Source organism: Callorhinus ursinus, unplaced genomic scaffold (genome assembly GCF_003265705.2).
Source record: "Callorhinus ursinus isolate GAN/ISIS: 27379988/994484 unplaced genomic scaffold, GSC_fseal_2.0 scaffold15, whole genome shotgun sequence".
NCBI classification, from domain to species: domain Eukaryota; kingdom Metazoa; phylum Chordata; class Mammalia; order Carnivora; family Otariidae; genus Callorhinus; species Callorhinus ursinus.
This window is the reverse complement of record NW_027397077.1, coordinates 9427421-9438151: the sequence shown is the minus strand read 5'-3', so window position 1 is coordinate 9438151 and position 10731 is coordinate 9427421. Positions and strand designations below refer to the sequence as shown.

Sequence of the window (10731 nt, the reverse complement as noted above, 5' to 3'; positions counted from 1 at the left end):
GGCCGGCGGCCCCGGGCGGGCGGCGCGGCGCGCGGCAGCCCCGGGGGCGTGAAAGGAAAGTGGCCGGGCGGCGGGACCGGCGGGCGCCCAAGTTCCCCGGCGCGCTGGGCCCGCCGAGCGCCCCTCCCCGCGCGTCCCGCGCTCCCGCCCGCCGAGCCCCCGCGGACCCGCCCCCCGGGCTCGCTCCGGGGCCGGGGCGCGAACCCGCAGCGGGGGCCGGGGGGCGCGCTGGAACTTCGGAGGGCCGAGGTGGCCGCTGCGCTGTTGCAGAGCGTCTAGCGGCCGCCGCAACCGGTTGCTTCGGGCCAGCGTGGTGGAGTGCGCCGGGCCTCCCCGGCGCCGCGCGCGAGCGGGCAGTGGGCTCGCCCGGCACCCGCCGCCCGACCCCGGCCGGACCCGCTCGCTCGGGGCCGCGACCTGCGCTCGGGAGGGCCGTGACCGTTTCGATTTCTGTTCTTAAAGTCTCTTTTTAAACCGTGAAGAGGAGGCTGTGGAGAGGCGAGGAGAGAGTCCTGAGAAGCAAGGCCTGCTCTGGTGGGGAGCAGGAACGCCTTGTGAGAACAGAAATAAATTCCCGCGGAAAGGATGTATGTTAAGTTTTTAGCGAGATGTCAACTGTTCACTGGGGCCTGAAACTAAGCCGCAAGGCACGGGTCACCTGCAAGTCTGGTTATGTGTAGAGAGTTGGGCAGGACACCCCGGGCGGAGACAAGATTTCTGTTTAGTGGGGGTGATTCCCGGCGGGTCACTCAAAGCCGTGCTAGAGAACAGCCCCAAGCGATGTTGTTTGTGAGTCCTACTTAGTGACATAGTTTGAGAACCAAGTAACCATCAAAGAGATTTGAAAGAAATAAAATGGATTTTGCCAATTCCTGCATATGCCTTTTCCTCCTGAACCACATTTTAAAGATGTCACACTTGATTGTATCGCAAGAAAAATGCCTGTCTGAAAATGTAATTGATCATTTGCCAGTTGTCTTGAGGTGAGGAAGATGAGTGTGTCTTTATGTGTGTACACTTTGGGGCCTGTTGGCCTGGTATTTTGAGGAGTGTGTTGAATCCTTCTAGGCCATAGGTAGATCCAGAATTCATATTTGTTTACAATGTCACAAAAGTAACGGCCTGGTGGAAACGGGAGTGGCTCAAGATCAGGAAACAGTTCTGTTACTACTGTTGTCATTGACTAGCTGCCTTATCTCGGTATGGTTCTTACCATAGATTTGGTTTTCCTTATTTGCAAAATCAGAGAATGAATGGATCATCTTTCTGCATGCTTTCAGATGTGAATTTGGCAACTTTTTAAAATGAGAGATTAAAAAAATCAGTCTGTATTTTGACAGGTTCTGCATGAAAGTGCTCACAATAAATATACATCTTTATTAAAATATATTTGGAAAAAAATCTTAGTTGCTACATCTAGTGTTATTTTGTGTCACTTGTTTAAACAAAGACGTTTACAAATGTATTTCAATGTGTTTTAAAAATTATATTTTTTTTAATTGAGGTCTAATTTACAGGAAGACCTTAAATGACCTATATGCCCAGATAACCACACTCAGATCAAGATACACAGCATTTTCAGCCTCTCAAAGGGCTCCCTTTCCATTTCTCTTATTCAGTAGACACCTTTCCCCTCCCCAAGGTGACCACTTCTGGCACCACTAGTGAATTTTGCTTTATAACAGGACCGCTTTTTGAGGGTGAGGGGCAATATTAAGCTGAAAGACAACAGGTGTGTAAACCTGGAGTTATGGTCATTTTTGCCATGACTCTAAATGCTTTTATAACAATTTTTACGGTTTTTACTATCTAGAATTCTAAGACTTCTTAGCCAGAAGGCCATTTGTCAGCTGAGGCAAGGCTTTGCAGATTTGGATCTGTGGTTGTTGGGCATCCTTGTCACAGGCCGGGTATCCATGTGTTACTTCCCATTTTTGGAATACTGGTGTATTTCCAGACAGTAGGTTTGGAGGATGGATCATGAACTTTCCCAACAAGTCAATGTTTAAGGTGTTAGTAGATGAATCAGTTCCTTAAAGCCTAGAATTTGCTGAGAAAATTGAATGAAAATTGATTTTTTAAAGTTCAGTGAATTAAAGAATGTGGGCAAAAAGCTTTAACAACCTTTTAAATGACAGCAATTAACTTGATTTATATATGCAGGATATTTGCCTGGTTTATCAAGTCATTAAAACTCTAGTGATGAAGCAAAAACAAAAGGTAACTAAAAATTATGTCGGATGTGATTAATTTTTTTTTATTTCAACATGATTAGGATACCTTTTTGTATTAGCTCTCTAGGAAGTTGGTTTTTTTATATTCTCCACTGAAGCAAGTACTTCCAATAATTTGCTTATTCTTCCCAAATACCTTTTAATGTAGTCCTGTATATTTTCTTGTTTCTGCTCCTAAAGGAGAGGAGTTAGAAGTTGTCAGTGAATTCCTGATAATTCTTCACAATGGCCTGTGTTTTTTACTGCAAGGACATCTGTGTGATGCAAAGTTGGGAACTAAGGCCTGTGGTAGAGATTTATGGGGGCAGAGTCCACAAAGATTTTCTTTTGTGAAATGGATTCTGCTGAATAATTCTGTTTTCTGTGATTAAGCCAGTCGACTAGCCAACAGCTAAGCTGGATTTGGTTACTCCAAGATTCACAGCATCATTAGCTAAGACAGTAATCCATTACTTAGTATAATTGATCCATTGGTTGTATGTGTGTGCATCTTTTTAGATTTCTTAGCTTTTGCATTATCAGATATTTCACTTAAAATTTATTAGGTTTTGAAAGATGCAATTAAATGTGCAAAATGAGAAACAAAATGCATATACAAGGGCCTTTCCTCTTTTGATATTTGTTTCTTTGAAAATTTTGATTTTTCTCTTTAAAATAAAGGCTTTTCCTGTCCATAACCTTGCTTCTTCTATAGGGTACTTTTGCTTTCACAGTGGTAACTGGACTGGGCTTAGCTACAGAATGAGGGTGTGGATGCAGACATCATTTGACTCTGAAGTCTATAGAACAGGTGAACTATCTAAACTTCATTGACCTTTTTGTTAAAACTTCATGTTATGTTCATGTTAAATAAATGAATACAATCCAGAAAGACCATTATGTAGGCAGGTATTTTGAATGCTAAATATTTTTATATTAAAGATTTTCTATCTTATGATTTCCTATAAATTTGTTATTGCAGGGTAGTTTTCCTTTAGTAAATAGTATTTGTTATCTAACTGGGATGTTTTGAAAAGAATATTTCTCCTTATACGTAGCTGTTAAATAGGATGAAAGTCTCTGGGGATTTTGATTACTGGGGAGATTTTGGATCATTAGACTTTAGGGAGCGGGATTTTGATATGACCGTTTCTTCAAGTGGTACTAGCCCCATTGGAAACTGATGTAAAATAAAAAGGATGTGGTCACGTTGTTGCAAGTTCATTTTTAAATTTTACAAAAGTGGGAAAGAGGATGAGAACAAAGACAAGTTATTAATAGAAAAACTATGACTTCACTGCACAAGTTTTAACAAGTTTGAATGTAAACCTTTGCCTTTAACTCAGAGGCACCTGAAGATTTGTATGTAACTAATTTCTAGTCTCTTATCCAAGAGGATGTTTTTAACCTTATTCATCTCTCTTAATCTTTAGATGATCACTCAAGGACATAATTAAAAAACCAAAGATGTAGACTGTATGTTGTGCTACAAGATAGTAAGTTTCGAACTTTGTGGTTTCATAGTTGGTAACTTCAGAGTCAAGCATTTCGCTGTGCAGGGAGAGGCTAGGAGGCGGCATTTCTCATGGTGTGCAGTGCTGCATGCAGGTTCCTTTTTGACATTTTTGCTTAATTTAAAGAAAGGTTAGTTGCTAAACTGATTTGGGATGGATAGGGCAGTTGAGAGTACCTGTTTAGTCTGGGACGGATATTTGGAGAGGGTCTTCGATGAGGAAGGGAAGGGAGTTTGTCACAGTTCTAAGTGCAGGACAGTCACGTATTTGGAATGACATGGGATGGGTGGAGAAAGTGAGCAATTATTAAAATACCTGAAGAGTTTTTCCTGCTATTCAGTTTAAAGTGTTAACCAACAAGTATTTTGATTTGAATTCCAAATTATTATTTTTTTTACCCTGAATAGTTTTTAAAAAATATTTGAGGAGCTGCTGGGTAATATCTGCTCAGTGGTAAGGCTACCTGTGAGTTGCTGCTAGTTTTTCATTCTTTTCACATTAATTTGCTGCCCAGATTAGAGTGCTTTCTGGTCTCAGAGTTTTTGCTAGTGTTCTTTCTCATGGGTCACTTTTTGTAAAGCATGGTTTCTCCATGTTAAAAATAATATATGGTAATTTGGGATCATAATTTAAGATACCATTTTGGCTCATTTTTACTTGTATCAAAACAAATAATGTTCTTGGAGTGATGAGAGGGTGACAACACAGAATCACTTAGCATGTCACCTGTCTAGAACATAGTGAACAGTGAGGAATAGACATAACATAAAATTTCCCATTTTATTTTATTTTTATTTTTTAAAATATTTTATTTATTTGAGAGAGAGAGAGAGAGTGAGAGATAGAGTACAAGCAGGGGAGAGGGGGAAAGGAGGGAGCTGGACCATGCAGGGCTCGATCCTAGGACCCTGGGATCATGACCTGAGCTAAAGGCAGACGCTTAACCAACTGAGCCACCCAGGCGCCCCCAACTTTCCTGTTTTAAAAGGTACAACTCAGTGGCATTAAATACATTCGCAGTGTTGTTCAGTTGTCACTGCTTTCCATTTCCAGAATGTTTTCATCTTCCCAAACTGAAATTCCGAGCCCATTGACAGTAACTCCCCATTTCCCTCTCCTTGCCAGCCCCTGGCAGACACCATTGTACTTTCCATCTTATGACTGGCAACTCTGGCTGCTTCATAGATGTGGAATCATAGGTATTTGTCTTCTTGTGAGCGGCTTGTTTCAGCATAATGTCTTCGAGGTTCATCCATACCGTAGCATGTGCATCAGAATTTCCTTTTGAGCAAATACATTCTTAAAAAGATTTTTGGCAGCAGGTAAAATAGAGGTCACAGAACCCTGTACGGGAGGCCTCGTTCATCTCCCTTGGAAGAGCTCTGTAGGTTGCTGGCGGAGCTGTGAGAACCAGGTGTCTTTTCCTCAGACGCAGCCCTGACACACTTGGTTACTGGGACGTGAGAGAGATGGAAGCAGGATGGGGAGAGGGGAAGGGAGGGTAGTAGATGGGGGGTAAAAAGCAAGGGTTGCTCCGGTCTGCAGTCTCTCGGATAGGGACAGAGAACCTCGTGCGTCTTCCTGTGTAATCACTGATGTTCACCACGTCGGTCTGCGTTAAGGCATCTGCCCAGAACAGTTAACCAAAAAAGTTTGTGTGTTCAAAGTTGTAAATAAGCCTTCAGCTATCTGAGAGGCATGATTAGTCAGTGATTCACTCGCCAGCTGTTCCGGTTAGTTGAGGTTTTGCCATATTTAACATCTCATTTCTGTGTTAATGGAAAAGTAGTATTTAAAGAGGCTCAATAACCTACATAATAATGATACTACATAATTAATGCTTTATATTTTAAATTTATTGTGTTACTTTCACTTTGCCTTTGTAGTACAGATACCCAGTCACAGCCAGAGGGAAAGCGGGTCTGACAGAGCTAAGGATTACAAGTTGACAGTGTATTCTCAGAATGGCTAAAGAGGTGTATCTTTTTACTTTCAATATTGTTTTAACTCTTATTTTTTAAAGCCTGTATTCGTGTAGTAAGCATGGGGTGAATCTCCTGAATACTGTTTGTTCCTGCGGGAGGGCAGGTACCTTGGGGCACCTCTTGATCACCACCCCCGTCACTACCTTCTTGACAAGGCTGCTTTTGACCGTCTTTCTTGAAACCCTTGAAAAATTGACAATGCTGTGAATCCTGATTCTGTATTTTATTTTATTTTACTTTATTTTATTTTATTTTATTGTGCTTTAACTTACTGCTCAGTTCTTACGAAAATCAGAGTGGTTAGCTGCTTCCTAGAGTTAGTAAGGTTTTTCTGGAAGTGTCCTTTTCTTTGGTAGATACTGTCCCTAGGACACTAGTGAGCACCTCTTTTACTCCGTTCTCTCTCTGTTGTGTATCACTGAAGCTCCTGAATTGTCAGTTAAATATTGTGAAAAGACCAGTTTATATAGGAGTCCGTTTGTTAATTTTTAAAATAAGCATTGGAGTTTGTAAGCAAACCGTTAGACAAGACATTTTTTTTTTTTTTAAAGTAAGCTCCCTGCCCAGTGTGGGGCTTGAAATCACGACCCTGAGATCAAGATCTACTAACTGAGCCAGCCAGGTGCCCCCATTTTTTTTCTTTCTAAAAAAATTAGTAGGTAGGTGTTCTTTCCGGGAATATGGTTTCCTTTTGATTAGTTTTCATTTTTATTATTGAGCCAAATGGGCAGGGGTAGGTGGTCTAGTAACTAAAGCTAGAAATTTGAAAAACTTTGGGTGTTTTGTTGATGTTGCTATGGTCATTTATGATATCTGAACCCTTCAAACTCTTAATGTAATTAATGTTTATTATTTTCATTTTGTTTCCCTTAAAAAATTTTTTTTTAAATAAGGTCCACACCCAATGTGAGTCTTGAACTCATGACCCGAAGATCAAGAGTCACTCTCCTGACTGACCTAACCCCATTTTGTTTCATTTTTAAAGCTGGTTTCCCAGTCCTCAATCATGAGTTATATTTGCATTTAAAATATGCATAGTCACTATTACTAATAATACAAGTAACATTTTATACAAATTGGAAAGCAGATTTAGATCTTCTCCTAGATGTTATTGGGGCCCTGTTTTCCTTAAGGGCAGATAGAGGCTCCCAGGTGAACTGAGGGCAGCTTTAAATGACTGTTACCAGACCCTGTTGCCAGTAGTAGGTGTGACAAGGGAATGGAGGGGCTGGGTAGGCTCTTCTGGACTTCCTGCTAGGGTGGGTGTCCCTTCTCCGCAGTGAGTGCTGGAGGGGAGGGTTGCATGACTCCTACTGCCAGATCCAGGGCCTTAAGGCACTACAGGGTTCTGAAGACATTGTCCCAGCCCTTTACCCTGATTTTGGCTTCCTGTTAACGTGTCTAAAAGGAGCTCTTTGCAGAACACCTCTGCTAGTGAAATCTTAGGTTCTGGTGTGGTAGTGTTCTGTAGCTTCCTCAAGGGGCTTCCATACTCCCCTGTCTCATCTTGGACCTCACTGTGATCTCCTTTCTCTCTCAGAGTTCCAGCCCCTTCAGACCTGGACCCATTGTCCAGTCTTTTACTTGCTTCCCAGCCGGTACCCTTACTCTTGCCCTGTTGCCCTTCTGTAGCCTCTGCTTTGTAGACCACCCCCCCAAGCAGTCTAGCCTGGGCTTTGTTCTCGGACACAGGCCATCCCAAATTCAGGGTCTCCTCCTGAAGTGGCCCTGTGCATGGATGGCCCCATGGGGTCCTGTCTTGAGGAAGACCCTTTTCTTTTTGCCTTCTGTGACCTTTTCAGACCCTCCCTTGTTTCTCTGTTTACATCTCTCTTGGTGGATTCATCCACATTTAGCTTCACCTAGCCCTTGTGCCCTCCTAAACCTTTCTGCTAAGCTTTACATCCACATGTCCTTTGCTGTCTGGACCTCCAGTGTGGTTGCCTCATTGGCCCCTCAAAAGCCGTAGGTCCCAGACAAACCCCAGTCCCTCATTCTACCCGAAAGCTGCTGCTCCTCCAGTAGGCATATCTGCCGAGGTCTCTTTACACTCCTCTTCAGTGATGGTGTTTGTTTCGTCCCCTGGCTGTTCTCTTGGGGAACTCAGAGTCTTCTTGAATTACCAGCCTCTGACTTAAGAATATTCGTGCAGTTCTGACTCCTTGACTTTGAAACATTTTTAAATCCAAGGAACCTTTGTTCAAATGAAATCTTTCTAAGAAGCCCAATATACAACATAAATAAAACTAGAGGTCTGGGGAGGGGGTTCCCGTCCTGCCCTTAGCCAGGCTCCCTGTGCTGCCCTCCTCCTCCTCCTTGAGGCAGATTTGGCAGCTGGCCCCTGGACTCTGTACATGCAGCTCCTGGAGTTACTGCCAGTCATGTCTTGAGGGCACTCTGTGTGTTTGAAAATCACTTTATCTGTTTTGCACCCACCTCTTTCCCATTGGTTTTCCTTTGGAAATTTTTAATTGTTACTGATAAACATAAAATTAGTGCCAGTGATGAATCTTGCCAAGGAAAAGGAAAGCCACTTTGGAAAGTGAAGCTGGGTTTTAAAAAGAGCCAGCTCCATTAAATGCTGAAACCTTCAGAAGTGCCCAAGGGCTCCTTTCAAAATTTACATCTCTTCTGACTGTACCTTTCTGTCTTTAAAGCTGCATTTCTAGAACATCAACATTCAAGATAGACTTAGTTTAATTTTATGTATTTGTTGTGTCCATTTACCAGTATAGCAGGTTTATTCAACCCATAATATGACTAAAACATTAAATATTTGCAGTGAAAAATATAAACCTTGTTCTGTTGACTTCAAATGCCCCCCCCCCCATCTTCCCTGCTCTCCAGTGCATCCCACACACTGGGACCAGATAGAGCTGACTGTAGGATGTAAAACTTCCACTGCCAGTAGGGGGATGTCCAGACTCCTCAGGAAGGCACGCAGAATCCTCCACGAGCTGCCCTCCGGTGACCCGTCCCACTCGCCCCCCTCTCTCTTCCCCAGACTCCGCTCTTCTGCACATCCTTTTCCCTGGAGGTGCCTTTGGCTCAAGTGTCCTTCCACTAACACAGCACTTCCAAAATGTCAGTCTTGCATGTACCACTTTCACACTTTTTGCCATATTTGATTACTATAATCATTCTTGTAATATTTAACAAATTGACTTAAAAATTGAACTGTTTATTTATTTGAGAGAAAGTGCGCGCGGGCGGAGGGGCAAAGGGAGAGGGAGAAGCAGACTCCTTGCTGAGCAGGGAGCCTGACCACGACCATGAGGGCTCCATCCCTGGACTCTGGAGATAATGACCTGACGGTGCCCTTAAAAATTGGACTTTTGACTTAAAAGCATTATTATATTTAGAAATGAAAAATACTGAAATACGAATAATGTGAATCTAAGTAGTTTATTAAAATACATTCCTTTAGTAAGGTTCTCATCAAAGCCCCTTTGTACTTAAAAATTTTTAAAACTGTGTACCTGATGATAGATGATATTAAGGAGTTGTTGATTTTTTTCTTTTTTTTTTTTAGGTGTGCTAATGGTATTGTGATTATATAGGAGAATGCCCATATTCCTGGGGGACAGCCGCTGAAGAGTTGAGAGGTGAGATGTCACGATGTCTCCCAACACTTCCAGACAGCTCAGGAAGTTTATGTATATGCCCATGTGTATACAGAGATAGAGCTAATCAGGAAATTGTTAATCGTTGTTTTAATTTAATTTTATTATGTTAGTCACCATACAATACATCATTAGTTCTTGATGTAGTGTTCCAGGATTCATTGTTTGTGTATAACACCCAGTGCTCCATGCAGTACGTGCCCTCTTTAATACCCACCACCGGGCTAACACACCCCCCACCCCTTCCCCTCTAGAACCCTCAGTTTGTTTTCTCAGAGTCTATCGTCTCTCATGGTTTGTTAATTGTTAATCATTTTTTAATCTAAGTGGAGAGTATTTGGAATTTTTTCTACATCTCTGTTTGAAAACTTCAATGAAAGCCTGTTTTTTTTTTTTTGCGGGGGGCGGGGGCATAAAAATGGCTGCAAGAAGGTTGGTATTTAAAAAAGTCTTTAACCGCAGCTCATGATGGGTAACAGACACACAGAGCACAGGCCCAGTTGTTGAAGTGATGTGTAGACTACCACATTTTCAGTGTGGTGGGAACACCAGATAATTAAAGTTCTTTTTAAAAGATTATTAATTTAAAGTTGGGGTACAATTGATGTACAACATTATATTGGTTCCAGGTGTGCAACATAATGATTCAGTATTTGTGTATATTGGGGAAGAGCCACCAAAGTAAGTCTAGTTAACATCCGTCCACACACAGTTAAAGCTTTTTTTCCTTGTGATGAGAACTTTAAGATTTACTCTCTTAGCAAATATGCACTACAGTGTTACTAACTGTAGTTGCATGCTGTATGTTCTCTAGGACTTTATTTTAGAACTGGAAGTTTGTGTTTTTGAAGTTCTTAATAAAATTGTATTTAACCAATACCTGTGAAGTTGCAGTTGCAAGTTTTATATGTTAACTTCCCCCCCATTCCACCACAAAAATCCTATATAATATACTTTACAAGAAAGAGTGTCTGTAGCCCCTACATTTTTTTGTGACCCACTAGTGGCTTGGGTGTTGCACTGAGGAAGTCCCTGCTTGCCCTTTCCAGGACTCTTGACTCTCGTCTTGTGTGAGGTCTTCCTTCCTGAACTCTTGCAGGTCAGATTAACTACCCTTTGCCCTGGGTCTCACTGGCATTCTACATATTCCACTCTTATAAATATTACAGCTGTAATGATTTGTTCAGTGTTTCTCATCTCTACCCGACTGTGAGCTCACGGACGGAGACCCTGCTACAGTACCTTGGGCACAGCCTAGCAGAGGGTAGAGAGTAGATCAGCTATGGCTGATGGAGGCACAGAAGCAATATTGCCGCACCGCAGTTTAGAACATTCTTTCTGCTTGAAGATGTCTTGTGTTCTAAACAAGAAGCTATTGCGTTTAATCAGATTCTCT

The 10731-nt window shown here is 42.1% G+C and overlaps 1 protein-coding gene across 7 annotated transcripts in view; it reads left to right on the top strand.

Annotated features, from left to right (window-relative positions):
• Positions 1-365: 365 nt before the first annotated feature.
• SFMBT1 (Scm like with four mbt domains 1) overlaps positions 366-10731 on the top strand; it is a 124897-nt gene continuing 114531 nt past the window's right edge. For 4 of the 7 annotated variants that reach the window (XR_012380901.1, XR_012380900.1, XR_012380902.1 and 1 more), the window contains exons 1-2: positions 366-587; positions 9245-9317. The gene's annotated coding sequence lies outside the window, so the exon portion shown is untranslated. Of the gene's footprint in view, positions 588-5613; positions 5704-9244; positions 9318-10731 lie in introns of those variants that run through there. The other 3 variants (XM_073901359.1, XM_025885305.2, XM_073901360.1) reach the window with 3 other exon arrangements.